Source organism: Bidens hawaiensis, unplaced genomic scaffold, assembly GCF_021521415.1.
Source record: "Bidens hawaiensis isolate Kalapana, Puna unplaced genomic scaffold, B.hawaiensis_p1.1 tig00009970_1, whole genome shotgun sequence".
Classification (NCBI taxonomy): Eukaryota; Viridiplantae; Streptophyta; class Magnoliopsida; order Asterales; family Asteraceae; genus Bidens; species Bidens hawaiensis.
The window spans coordinates 336,082-351,435 of record NW_027491757.1 but is presented as its reverse complement, the minus strand read 5'-3'; the positions used below and the strand labels follow the sequence as shown (position 1 = coordinate 351,435).

The 15,354-nt window shown below is 41.9% G+C and overlaps 1 pseudogene; it reads right to left on the bottom strand.

The window, feature by feature from the left end:
- Positions 1-2,280: 2,280 nt before the first annotated feature.
- On the bottom strand, positions 2,281-2,989 carry LOC143533990 (plasmodesmata-located protein 6 pseudogene; annotated as a pseudogene).
- Positions 2,990-15,354: the final 12,365 nt, after the last annotated feature.

The following is a 15,354-nucleotide window of genomic DNA, read 5'->3' as shown; positions in this document are numbered from 1 at the left end:
TATGAGTCATCTTTTCAAGGGATAAGGTCACAAAATCCGCATTTTATGTAATATGGTTTTGTAAGTGATACTATTATTTATAAACTAGCTAGTGTTGAATTTTATACAATTATGTCCACTTGTTTGGCAGGTTTGTGTGCTTTTATTCAATAAACTTCATAGGTGAAGGTACAAGATCAGAATACAGTAATAGGTTGAGAATGGCACAACACAAATCATGAGTGAATGATAGTAAAAAGTGGGTAGTTCTTTGTACATTCCTCAACCCTTGGATAAGGACTTTTGCCTGCTTTCATTTTGTAGGGATATTTTTACAAGGAATAACATGTATTCGGGTTCGAATGTACCATGTAAGGACATGGGGGCGGCATTGGCATTGGTGGTGGACAAGGATAGTATATCGGCGGTGGTTTATCATTTTTCTTTTCTTTTGCTTTTTTCTCGACCTTTTCTGCTTTTTCCTTGGCTGATTTTGCTTCGGATTTGGCCAATTCTGCTTCTTTCTTGGCCCCTTCCAAATCTTTCTTCAATTTTTTTACTTTATTGTAGACTGAGGGATGGGATTCACAAAAGTTATAAGCAAATGAAAGATGGTGTAAAGTATGATAGATTGACGTGATTATGCTTATTTTTATCTACATGTTGACATAAATTTTATTTTAAACCGTGCAAGATCAAATTTTATTGAACATTTCAATATTAATTTGGCACAACTTGAGTTTGAGTAAGTTTATGTCTGTCCATAGATAAAAATAAGCATGTCTCGTCGGTATATTCGAAATAATATAAAACTTTATATATTAAAAGTTATAAAATATAAATAAAATTAGTTATAGTAATATTGAAAAAATACAAACAAAAGGCTAACATGTCTTTGACTATGTGTATGGATGCTAACACACTGTTGACCATGTGTTTTGAGGCCTAACTTATCTTTGACCGTGTGATAGGAAGTCTAGCACATCTTTGACGACGTGTTAGTATAACACGTCGTAAAAGACGTGTTATACTTTCTAACACATAATTAAAGATGAGTTTGATGGGGACATTTTTAAAATTTTAAAAAGTTTGTGGGTCAAAAATGAAATATTTTTTAAAGTAGGTCCATTTTGGGAATATTCCCGTTATAGTGTACCAAATGAAAATCATCTAATCTAACTATACTATTAAACCAACACAAGTTGTCCACATGACATTTAACTAGACACTCCACATAGGATTCCAAGTAGATGTCATGTCACTATTTCCTATTATATTATGACCCATGACCGGTTTTCCTATTATAACCCATGACCCGCAAGGCTTTATAAAATTTTGAAAAATATATAATTGTGTGATGCGGGTTTCAAACAGAAGACCTCATGTTTCAAACCAAATGTACTTACCAACTCCACTAAAATGGTAATTGTTTTTGATTTCTTGACTTAATATATATAAATGTGATTTTTCTTTAAGTATTAACCAAAATTATATTTAATTGTTAACATTTTCATAATTCATAATATGGCATTGTCTTCTCTTATCTATTTAACACAACCATTTAAGATTGTTCATTGTTTCTCTCTTTATTTTAAAATATAATATATTTTTATTTACTTTTTTTTACAGCAGAACCTTAGTCTTTGTAAATTTAGTTTTTAAATATGTGACAACATTTTGTTATATATATCATTTTTATACACATAGTATTTAATATAACAATATCGGTATGAATGTTTTATTTGAAATAAATCAAACATCAAGATTTAGTTTTCAACTTAAAATTATAGTGCATAACATATCAAAAACTTAAATAAAAATTATTATATGAAACAATTGAATTTACGTAATACATATAATATGTTTTTATTTTCATTATATTTTTATTTTTCACCCGTGTAAAACACGGGCTCTAACCTAATTTAATAATATGAAAATAAAGAAAATGATAATCTTCATTAATTAACAGAAGACACATAAGTATCCTTCATTACACTATAGATTTAAGGAAATAGTTGACCTTTTTAATCATTAATGGATAGTTTGTGGCATAATCTTTATAATATGAGAGAATGTACCGTTTATATTGCAGCAGTTTTTGGCAGCAAAAGTCAAACTACTCGCACCAACTACGGCAGCAAGAATATAGCCAAGCCATTTCAATATGTTGTCTTTATTGGAACTAGAGTTACCATTGCTTGCAAGATTCATATTACCTACATCATTTCATGCCAAACTAATATGTTAATGCTAGTATGCTACATAAATATAATATAACACAAGCTTACCCTGATCAGCATATCATATATAACATTTTCCGAGGTACATCACCCCAAGTCGAGGTCTCACACTCGGTTCTCAACCGTCCAAATGCCTCTGAAAGACAATCTTGACAATCACTCAAACTCAAATCTTGTACACATTGTGCCACACCTTGTATGCTCCCAAAATCACCCCCACGAAAGTATTGTCCGCTCCCACCAACGAGGTATGCCAATGCACCATCTATACGGTTCAAGACATCTGAATTATAGCCTATCGAAGGGCCACATCTTCTACACACCTCCACTTTCTCTTGGACCCCAAAAAACGATGAGTTATTGTACTTTACATAACATCCTTCTAATTGTATTTCACCACCCGTAGACATAGGACACGCTGTCCTGAGTTGGCTCGTGGCATTGGCCACACAGTCTTCGCAATCAGGAGAGCTAAGGTCGCCTCTACATTGGAAGAGGCCATACACACCGTCGCTTTGTGGGGAGGTTTCGAATTTGTTGAAGTTGTACATAGAGGCAGAGTCGACTAAGGAAGTGAATAGTGAGTTGACATTCGACTCGTAAGGATCCATTGAGGTGAAGTTGAGTTGAGAGCATTGAATATAGATGTTAGAGTTTGCGGTACAAACCGATGTTATGGAGAGCATGAGATATAAAATGTGGAACAAAAGAGAGACATATAGTTGTAGCATTTTAGGAACTAATGACAAGTTTTTAGACACACACATGCATGTACATATATATGCATATATACGTAAGATATGTTAAAACTAAGATACGGCCATATGGGAGATGCAATGATTGAGTGGTTGCTATAGGAACTTTGTTATATAGCTGCTTTGATTTTGTTCCTTCACGGTCTGAATCAATTTTCCATTTTAAATATACTTCAATTATTGTAATGTACGTAACATGAAAGAAAATAAATTAATAAGTAATAATGATACACCAACCAACCTAGCGTATATGGCTATGTAGGATGACAAACTTTATTTTTATTTTTCACTAAATATACATACACATACGAAGCAGGTTCAAAAGTTAATCGACTCCAGCAGCTATATAGAGGATAAGGGGGTAGAAAACACTACAATACAAAAATGGTATAACTCGGGTTACAAGTGAAGTTACGAGCCTCATAAACTGTAAAAGGAAAAATCTCAAGAAGTTAGATTCCATATTTAAGGACTTCAATTTCGTCAATAAAGATTTTCTCCGAAATTTAGTAAAATACGCATGAATTTGATTTTTTAATTTAATTGTTAATTTATGTCTTTAAACTCATTATCTAGTTGTATGTTTACAATATCGTGCTTCCACATTATTATTATTATTATTATTATTATTATTATTATTATTATTATTATTATTATTATTATTATTATTATTATTATTTTGTTTACGAAAAAGAAAGGTTTGATTCCTTCTTACAGTAACGAAAACTGGATTATAAAATTTATAATTATTTAATAATATAACTATACAGGCATCTGGTACAAAATAAATAATTTAAAATCCAATATATTACGTATTTTTAGGGGATTTAACTTCAGTGATTCGAAGTTTCGCATTGTTTTATTTTGGTGGTTCGACTTTCTTGACACGAAGCAGCCAAGGTTTGTATTTATTAAGCAATGAATAAAATACAATTAGTTTTAAAAATTATGTATAAAACAGATTAATTATCAACTAAGATACCTAACATTACCACTTGTCTTCATAGTAAGATCATACATTTTTGTTATCCGGCCTATCTTCAACTAATTTATTCATATATATTTTTCACAGCAGTATAAAGTTTATTTCAATAAAAAGTTCAACATTCTAAAGCAAACAAAACTAAGGTACATGCCGAATTGCTTGGAATCACTTTTTTTTTCGATACCCACTTGATTTAAAAAAAAATCGACTAGGTTTTGATACTCGTTTAATTGCTTAAAATCTCTAGATTCAACGTTCTTGTTTATTAGGCTCTTCAAAAGCGGACTTTAGGCTCTTCAAATTTCTAGACTTAAGGTTCTCGGTAATTAGAATTGCAAGTCGAAATCCAAGTCACAGGCTAGGAATCAACAAATCTTTGTTTTCATTTTGTAAAGTAAGATGTATGAAACCAAATTTTGAAATATATAAAGATATATATTCATATGCTGTAAAAATACTTCTTTTCAACTATCGTTTTCGTTGGGCGTAATCTTATTGTATTCATATTAGAAAAGATGTACCAACCAAATGGTTGTGAAATTATATATACGAAAATTGAAATAAGACTTTATAATATTTAATCTTAAGTCAAAGTCGTGTTAGGCTTCTTAATTTTTAATTAAAACAAAGTACTATTTAGTATAGTTAATTAATTCAAGTGAACCCCAATAATGAGCGTTAGTTGGTTGGTCCTTGCATGTTTGGTGGCATCCCATTTTTTCTTTATTAAACAAGTATTGATGAAGAGATTTTTTTACTTTTTTTAAGTTTAAATTTTAACAGGCTTTTATGATTGAAACAAAAAGTATGTTATTTTTTTTCATATGAAAAGTTATATTTAGAAGTTTTATGAGAAACCCATAAAATATGTTGATAGTATTAAAGCACATGTAGACTTCAATGGTTGAAGATTTTGGATGATTTGAGAAAACCCTACAAAAGTGTAATATAATTTCACATTCTAAGTATAACATTCCTTTTGAACTTGAAGATGAAGGTAAATTAATGAATTCTTTGTATGATATATATATATATGCTAAGTATAAAATGAAAACTCATTTGAGTTGTGAAAACTCTATAAACTCATTCTCAACAACATGTTTTTAATTAATGTTTAAATCTTATGGTCCATAATTAAAGTGAATAAAAAATATAAATATAAATATAACTTTTTCTCTCTCCTATAAAAATTAGTAAAATAATGTTAAAAAATAGTAAAACATTTTTTTTTATGTTTCGATGTTTGGTATTAAATATTACAACATATATTACATGTAACAAAAAAACGATGTTACATAGGGTTTTCGCGGGTTTTCACAACTCAAGTGGGTTTCCATTATAAAAACCCACTTGAGTTGTGAAACTCTAGAACTCATTCTCAACAACATATTTTTAATTAAAGATTAAATCTTGTGGTACACACTTAAAGTTAATAAAAAATGTAAAAGTTTATTTACATTTTCTCTCTCATGAAAACATATATAAAAATTACTAAAAAAATGTAAAAAAAAATAGCAAAGCATTTTTTTTATGTTTTCGATGTTTTGTATTAAATGTAACAACATATATTACATGTATGAAAAAAAAAACTATGTTATATAGGGTTTTCATGGGTTTTCTCAACTCAAGAGAGTTTTCAAACTATACTTCTCCTATATATATATATAGGGGATGGTTCATGCATGAAGAGGTAGGTCCCAGCAGAGCCCAGTTGGACCCGCAAGACTCACCTTAAACAGAGACGTCTGCGCAGAGACCAACTGGATCCGCAGGACCAACTATGCTCAGAGAAGTGACGTCCTTACGCGCAGTATGCAAGCTGGTCCCGCAGGAAATGCCTCCCATGGTGAAGGACTCCGCCTGTTCCCGCAGCCTCGGATACAAGCCATGAGGGAAGGCCACCCGCGCAGCATGGCTACACGCACTAGGCACTTAACTCTCCCCAGTGTCACCTGAAGGAATGAGCAAAGGCGGGAGGGGGAAAACTCCCGCCTAAATGAGCCAGTCCGTATGATGGAGGATCTTTTGTGTGATACCTGACGAGGTACAGACAAAAGATCTGACCAAGAATGCGACAGCTCGCTGACAGCAGCATGGCAGACAGCACGCCACAGCACTGTGACCAATAGCCGCCGCCTACCCACCAACTCCTGCCATACCACGTGCCTAGCCTGTTGTTGGCAGAAGAGGAAGAGTGCACGACACGCCTGCTCTGTGTCAGCCGCTACCTATCCACCACTCACAGGCAGGGCACGTGCATAGGTTACAGTTGGTAGCGTGTTGGGCCGGCTAAACCCCTTGGAAACCTACCTTCGGCTATAAATACCCCAAATGGTATGACCATCTCATCTTATCATATTATCATCAATTATACCTGATATCTGCTCTAGCAATCTCTTAATATACTTTTATATTTAAAGAGCAATCTAGTCTGATTCTCACGCCGGAGGGTGGTCACAAGGAGGAACCCCCCCTTCTCAGTGACGAGCTCACGGTGTCTGTTTTGCAGGTTATCAGAAGAACCATCTTCCAAGGGTCTAACCCCTCGTGGGAAACAGCTCTCCAACCCCCAGGTTACCAGTAATCTGCCCGGGGTCGGACTGGTGTTTCTTCATTGGCGCCATCCGTGCATAAAGCTAGAACTTCATTTTTCTCCAGTTTTTTCAAACTTCTAGAAAGATGGTTAAAGAAACTCCGGTAACCACAACCCCAGCTACTGGAGGGAATACCGGCAACACAGTTTTTACAAACACTACCCCGGTTACCCAAGCCGGGGCAAGTGAAGTAAATTTTACGAACACTACCCCAGTTACCCAAGCTGGGGCAAGTGCAGTAAATAATCGCCCACGGGGATTCACCGATACCCAGTTTAAAAAACGAACAAGACTCCCCCGCCAAACTCTCGATGAAGTCAAGGCATGGGCGGAGGCACGACAAAAGGAATTCCAAGCTGAGTTGGACGAACGCTTGCGTTCCGTCCAACAAGCCGACGAATTCGATGAATACTTGGACAATGACTCGGAGGAATCCGACTCCGACGCGAACCCTCGCCATAGGGCAAAAGGGAAGCGTAAGGAAACGGACTCCCAACCGAGAAGGCATTTTGGACAAACCTTCAAACCAAAAAGCACAGGTGGAAGTTCACGAGACTTCTCCAAAATGTACAGACCGAACGTTGCAAATGCGGGAACGTCCAAATTTGCAAGGGACATTGCGGAAGCAATTGCCCCAAAAAGTGCCAAACAAATGCCTAACATAGGCACTTATGATGGTATGTCCGACCCAGACGACCATTTGAACAGGTTCATAGCAGGGGCAACCGTCAGCAACTGGACGGAACCCACGTGGTGTTACATGTTTCAAATGACGCTGGTGGGGGCTGCTAGGGTTTGGTTTGATCGTTTACCGGTTAACCACATTTACGACTGGGCAGACTTCCAGCAGAAGTTTAGCCAACACTTCAGCCAGCAGCGAAAGTATACCGAGGAGCAATGGACAATCCTCAAATGCATACGGGAAGAAGATGAATCTCTGCCAAACTTCATCACTCGCTTCAACTCAAAGAAGTTAAGTTTGGGCAATATCAGCGAGGATCTTGTTCGCGCAGCCTTCATCCAGGGCGCGCAGGACCCAGAGCTTATCCGCACCCTAACGGGTAAAGATGGAATGCCATCCACATGGGATGGCATCATGACAGCAGCTAAACGCTATGCGGAAACGGAGAAGCAACTGGGTAGAGACCTTCCGCAGAGCACAAACCTTTACACCCAGAGGACGAGAGAGGACAACGTCCTCACCGCCCGATTGAACAAAAAACGGAAGCAAGGCATTTGGCAGTCAAGGGTAAACTTTGACACCTCATCCGGCTTACAGCACCGATTGGGTGAAAGGGATAATGTAAAGCTGCACCGGAACTCCAGATGGACGCCACTTACCAAAAGCGTCACTGACATATTTGCTACTGAAGAGCTCCCATGGCCAAAGCCTCCAGTAATCCGACATCGTCACGATGCTGATCGGAGCAAGTACTGTGACTATCACAGAACAAAAGGCCACAACACTGAAGAATGCATAGACGTAAAAGACATGGTCGAAACATTCGTCAGAGATGGGACGCTCGCACACCTCGTGGCGAAATAAAAGCTAAGCAGGCAGGTGCGTGTGGAACCATGGCTGGGGTAAACATGAATAAAAAATCAGCTTCAATATGGAGACTACATGCTGCGTAAAGAACGAGATCCCGAAACAGGTGCGTGTCGGCTCGATGGCACTCCTGTCCCAACATGGAAGGGAGTTCAATTACACAGTTTGCATGTAATCAATTCCAATTTGTACAGAAAAGGCCAAGAGCCACTTCTAATGGAAATGATTCTCTTTCAAACGTCGAAGCTGATGATTTACATTTATACTTTTGTACACACTAATATGCCGGTTTTCACAGCATAATTACAAAAAACGTCATTGCATGGGAAGGCGGTCCTACCCGCACGAACCCAAAAAGCATGATAAACCTTCACGCAGGTCAGTTGAAGGAGAAAAAAGTTACCATATGAAAGTGCTGGTCTATCCGCATGAATCATTCGAGGGAACTGCACCAACCTATCAACAACCGCGCGTGGGACAGTTCAAAATTCTTAAGAGGAAAAGGTAAACCTATACGCAGGTCAGATATGGGTAAAGTTATGCCATCCTACTAAGTGCAAGTGACGGGTCTACCCGCACAATCACGAAAGAGGAAGCAAAACTTCACACCTATTATCAGCCACGTTCAAAGGTTAACTTATCCTCAACAGGCAAACCTTCACGCAGGTCAGTTGAAGGAGTTCAATTATTCCATTAAATGAAAGTGCCGGTCTATCCGCACGAATCATGAAAGGAAGATGAACACTAACCTATCAACAACCGCGCGTCGAACGGTTAAAACTATCCAACACTGGTGACGGCATTCACATTACGTGAAGTCGTTGCATGGGAAGGCGGTCTTACCCGCACGAACCCAATAACGTGGCAAACCTTCACGCAGGTCAGTTGAAGGAGAAGAGTTCGATTATTCCATTAAATGAAAGTGCCGGTCTATCCGCACGAATCATGAAAGGAAGATGAACACTAACCTATCGACAGCCGCGCGTCGAACGGTTCAAAACAAAATTCTTAAAAAGGTAAGAAAAACCTACACGCAGGTCAGGTATGGGTAAAAGTTTTGCCATCCTACCAAGTGCAAGTGACGGTTCTACCCGCGCTATCACGAAAGAGGAAGCAAAACTTCACACCTATTATCAACCACGTTCAAAGGTTAACTTATCCTCAAAAAGTAAGAAAAACCTACACGCAGGTTAGATAAAAGTTAAAGTTTAGCCATCCTACCAAGTGCAAGTGACGGTTCTACCCGCACAATCACGAAGGAGGAAGCGAAACTTTAACCCACTATCAACCACGTTCAAAGGTTCTTATTCTAAACACTTGGAAAATTGCTATTTTAAACTAAGTATGCAAGTCATAAGTTTATAAAGCAAAGAATCCAATGAAAGGAATAACAATCGTATATTTCAATGATATATTACAACAGTGGCCGGGTAACTACCCGCCTAAAAGAAATCTATACAAAGCTAAGTCTATCCTAGCAGTGGGAAGGGATCTTCAGGATCAGGCTTCAGGGCCACCTCCGCTTGGACCAGCACCGTCAGAGCGCGGCTGCCCAAGGAAAGCCTTAAGGATGTTTAGCCCATCATCAGCAGCAGCAGCTTCGTTCACCTTCTCCACCACTGGATGCGGGAAGGCAGCGTACTGGTTCACAGCTTGGTCATAAGCAGCTTCAGTATTAACATTGAATAAAGGGAAGTTGGAGGGCGGAAAGCCTCTCTCAGCAAACCCTAGACCAAGCAGGAAGCCAGTCTTCTCCCCATCCTCATGAGAAGCGTTGAGGGCTGTGCTCATCGCATCGTCATAAGAGGTCTCTGAAAGGACCCGACGCACAACCTACAAGAGAATACAAGTTAGAACATTTTCTAATTACGAGCGGAAAGCGTAAAGAAAAAGTTAAAGATACCTGAGGCAACGCTTCTCGAAGCAGCCATTGGAGGGTAGCTTGACTTTCTTTGTAAGCACGTTCGGCTCCGCTCTTATCAAGGTTGGCAAGTTGAACTTCCTTGGCGGCAGCCTCTTCGACGCTTTTGAGTTTCCTTTCAGTGCGGTCAAGCACCCCCCTCTGGTCAAGGATCTCCTGCAGCTTCTTGGCATCTTCCATTGCCAAGGCGTCATGAGCATGCTGAAGAGCCTTTAATTTGCATTTAAGCTGCTCATTCTCTTCGCGAAGCGGCTCAGCAACAGCTTCAGCCTTGGCAGCCCTCTCAGTTGAGTTTCGCGCAGTCTCCTTGGCCAGCCGAAGCTGTTCATTCACAGCTTGGGCAGCCTTGGAGCGGGCCTCGAGTCGCGCCTGGACTTCAACCTCGAGGGCCTTGAATGCCTTCTCCTTCTCGGCTGCGGCAGCGGCCAACTGCCGGTTCTCCTCCCGAAGAGCCCGCGCTTCAGATACATCTTTGGCGCGAGCTGCTTTTAACTTGTCGTTTTCACGACAAAGCAGCTCGACGCGGGGCTGCGTCCGGGCCTGGAGAACCCGAAGCTCATTGGTTAGCCTACCCTCTTGGTAGCTAGCCATGGCTTCCCCCAACGCACCATGAGGAGCAGCGTGGCGAGCCCAGTCCACGCACTCCACAGGGGTACGAAGGGTTGTTCCTCGGCGTATGTTCCATCTTGGAACATACACTTCATTGGAATCCGACACTGCAAAAGAAACAAAGGCAGTTAGGAAAAGATGATAAAAATATACAAAGGAAAAAGAACCCTACGTACCTGTAGGGTCAATAACAGGCCGATAGCCGCCAAACCCATCACCTGAACCTAAAGGAAATCCATCCAACAGGTCAGGTAGACGGGAAGGTGGCATAGATCGGCGGGAAGCCCGGCGCGTACCTGATGGTCCGGCCATCGGTGCCGGTGGCGCAGGTATAGTGGCAGCCGCTGTGGTAGCCATTGTTGGCGCCACCTCCTCAGCAACAGTAACCGCCGGCTCCGTGAAAGATGCTGTAAAAATTGCACTCACGGCCGGCGGAGACAACTTCTCAGCTGGAACAGCCTCAGGAAGGCTGGAACCAGCGGAAGCAGGCACAGACGCCTGGGTCGACGCCTCGGGAAGGCTGACCGAGCCTTCCCTCATTGGCGGGGGAATACTTGCTCCAACTCCACCCTGGAATGCGTCAACATCCACACCTGCACAAGCAAAAGTGTTAGAAAAATTTATTTGAAACAACAAATCTAGACAAGAATTATGGGGGCACTTACGGGGTTTCTTGAGCTTGAACGTACGGACGAGCGGGGGCGAACCCGATGGAGCCGGCCTCTTGACACCGGTAACCGTCGTCGTCGCTGCCTCCCCGGAGGTAACAGCTACAGCCTCCGGAGCGGTGGTCTCCTCACCACCGGGCTCCCCCGCCACCTCTGCACTATCTGACTCCGAGTCAGATAGGACTACCGGGTCGGCCGTAGAGGCCACCTTCTCCTTGCCTTTCCCGACGGCAGCCTTTTTCTTCCGCACCAGTGGAGGACCTTCTGCGGATTCCTCAGAAGAAGAAATGTCAACTCCAGCAGCAGGCACAGCATTGAGAGGTTCAGGGTAGAAGATAGGCTTACCTGGCCGTCGGTGGCTCAGGATCTCTTGGCCTGGCGGGTAAACCTCCACGAACCGACCCGCGGTCTGCTCTAAGATGGGCAACTCGTTCTCGTCCAGAGCACGAGTACCCATCCGCGCGGGACCATCTTCCTCCCGCGGGTTCAGGAGCGACTGAAGATCGTTCCCCTCTGAAATCAACAAGAAAGTTAGAAAAAATCGAAGTCAGCAAAATGAAACAAGACGTACCATAAGGGACAGAGTTCGAACCATATTCAAGGACGATCGGAACCTTATCCGCATTCGCCGCCTTCCACACCCGGCTCATCCCCAGCATCACCATCGCCGACTCCGGAAAACGGAAAACCGGGGACTGGACCCGGGATATCTTCGAGAACCATTCCGCCTCCTCGTAGTTGAGGGCGGGAAGGTTCGGAAGCGCCTGGCCATTCTTGAACTTCATGGCGATGGGGATGGCGCGAGCGGATATGAAGAAGAACTCTCTTCTCCACGAGCGAAGACTCCGCTCGGTGGTACAAATCTTTAAACCCTTGATACGGGTTGTAAGAGTGTACCACCCCTGGATGCACCTCCAAGTGTAGAAGGTCATCAGACGGTCAACGAGGGGCTCAAGGCCCAGTATCCGGCACACCCACTCAAAGTGCCGGACCTTGGCAATGGCCATGGGGTGCACCTCTGTCAGGTGCACACCGTGCCTCTCCAGAACACGGTACACAAACTTTGTCAACGGAAACCTAAGGTTTCCATAGACAAAGAATGCAGCATAAACCCCGATCTTGCCACTAGGGGCATCGTACACAGTATGGTGGGGTTCAGGAAACTCAGGCTCGAGAGACTCGAGCATGAACTTCCTGACGATATACTGGTACAGATCGACAGGAAGAGAGCACTGGCATTCGCCAGCAGTCTTCTGGTCATCAGCATCATGAGAAGGCATGGTGGAAGAAAGATGAAAAGAGATTTCAGGGTAATGCTTTACTGAACAGAAAAATTCGCCGGAAATTACTTGAGAAGAAGAGATGAAAGTGAAAAGTGTGAATTGCAAATAACCCTCTCCCCCTTTATATACTAATCGCAATTAATGCGGTGAATTTAATGCGAAGGAGAGAGAATTCGAAGGTGCAATGAAACTATGACACGTGGCAAAAAGCAGACTGGCAACAGCTGTTGACAGGACGTGTGCCAGTAATTTCGCGGCCACGCGCCCGAAAAATCGCGCCCACGCGCCTGAAAAAGCGTCTGGAATGACCATATAATGTCACGTCACCATAACTTCCTGCACGTCCTGACACAGTCAGAAGAAACCGTCGCGCGACGTTTGGACTGTTCCTATCTTTCCACCAACCTTTCGAATTTCAAAATTCAAAATTTAAAAAGAAGCGGGAAAATACCCCCTTACCTTGGCGAACAAGTAACCATAAGACGGATGCGGGTACAGTGTTAAGGCAAAACCCTTCACATACCTAGCACCCGCAGGGAATTGAAGCCAAGAAAACCTTGGCGAACAAGTAACCATAAGACGGATGCGGGTACAGTGTTAAGGCAAAACCCTTCACATACCTAGCACCCGCAGGGAATTGAAGCCAAGTACCCCGGCAACCAAGTAACTATAAGACAGGTGCGGGTACAGTGTAAAGGCAAAACCCTTCACATACCTAGCACCCGCAGGGAATTGACGCCAGGAATACCTTGGAAGTAAAGTAACCATAAGACGAGCGCAGGTACAGTGTTAAGGCAAAACCCTTCACATACCTAGCGCTCCGCTGGGAATTGAAACCAAGAAGGATCTTCTGGGCAATGCTTGCGGAAAAGGAAATAACATCCCCGCATAGCGGGAACGTCGAGAACTACGTTGTTTGAAGCTCCAGGATGGAATTGGTGGTTTTAACATAATTGATCACTATGTTCAAAACTACCAAAACCTCATGGAGAATCCACACAACTGGGACTCAATGCTCCTGACTTGCAAGGAGGTTACAGACCTACCCGCATCATACCCAAAGACCAAGCAGGAAACTCGGGCATTTCTGCAAGTGACAAGGACTTCCCATGGAAAACCTTACAAAACCCTTTTCAAAACCCTTTTAAGTCCAAAAGTTCACCTCACTTTATTAAACACGCATGAGAAGAACATTGGACTGGGGGGACTTGAAGAGGTAGGTCCCAGCAGAGCCCAGTTGGACCCGCAAGACTCACCTTAAACAGGGACGTCTGCGCAGAGACCAACTGGATCCGCAGGACCAACCATGCTCAGAGAAGTGACGTCCTTACGCGCAGTATGCAAGCTGGTCCCGCAGGAAATGCCTCCCATGGTGAAGGACTCCGCCTGTTCCCGCAGCCTCGGATACAAGCCATGAGGGAAGGCCACCCGCGCAGCATGGCTACACGCACTAGGCACTTAACTCTCCCCAGTGTCACCTGAAGGAATGAGCAAAGGCGGGAGGGGGAAAACTCCCGCCTAAATGAGCCAGTCCGTATGATGGAGGATCTTTTGTGTGATACCTGACGAGGTACAGACAAAAGATCTGACCAAGAATGCGACAGCTCGCTGACAGCAGCATGGCAGACAGCACGCCACAGCACTGTGACCAATAGCCGCCGCCTACCCACCAACTCCTGCCATACCACGTGCCTAGCCTGTTGTTGGCAGAAGAGGAAGAGTGCACGACACGCCTGCTCTGTGTCAGCCGCTACCTATCCACCACTCACAGGCAGGGCACGTGCATAGGTTACAGTTGGTAGCGTGTTGGGCCGGCTAAACCCCTTGGAAACCTACCTTCGGCTATAAATACCCCAAATGGTATGACCATCTCATCTTATCATATTATCATCAATTATACCTGATATCTGCTCTAGCAATCTCTTAATATACTTTTATATTTAAAGAGCAATCTAGTCTGATTCTCACGCCGGAGGGTGGTCACAAGGAGGAACCCCCCCTTCTCAGTGACGAGCTCACGGTGTCTGTTTTGCAGGTTATCAGAAGAACCATCTTCCAAGGGTCTAACCCCTCGTGGGAAACAGCTCTCCAACCCCCAGGTTACCAGTAATCTGCCCGGGGTCGGACTGGTGTTTCTTCAATGCAATAAGTCATATTATAGCGAGAAGTTAATTACAACCTTAGATTTCTTTGATCTAAAGCTTACATTTAAGATGGCAATATTGTAATATTAAAGATGGCTAGTTTTAATGTCTTTAAATGCAAAAGGGTAAACCCGTCCTAAATGTGTAGCCTAAAAGAAGAAACAGACTTATATTATTGAATTCCCGCTTTTAAGCCATAAGCAACTCAACGTCATAATAAATTGAAGATTCAAGAAATTGCCTCAACATAAAAATCTGCATTACTTTATTGAAGTTTTAGTAGCACACTTACATAAACAAGATTGAAAGAAATCAATTTACGTAATTTCACAGCTACAACCTAAATTACATAATCAATTCTTTTTATTTTTTTATTTGGGTTTACTATTATGGATTTTTTTTTTCTAATCAATTCCTACAACCTTCGTTTACATTTTTATTACTTTAGTTTATTAGTTCCTCGGATAAGATTTAAATTTGTTTATGTATTGACTCCTACACTATTTATTATATATGCTTTTTGTAGGTTCACATTACTCCCCGTGTAAGTCGTCGACTTTTCAAATACCCTCATACACTTGAGTGTGTAAAATATGTATTGTAGATTTTAGTGTAAACTATTATATG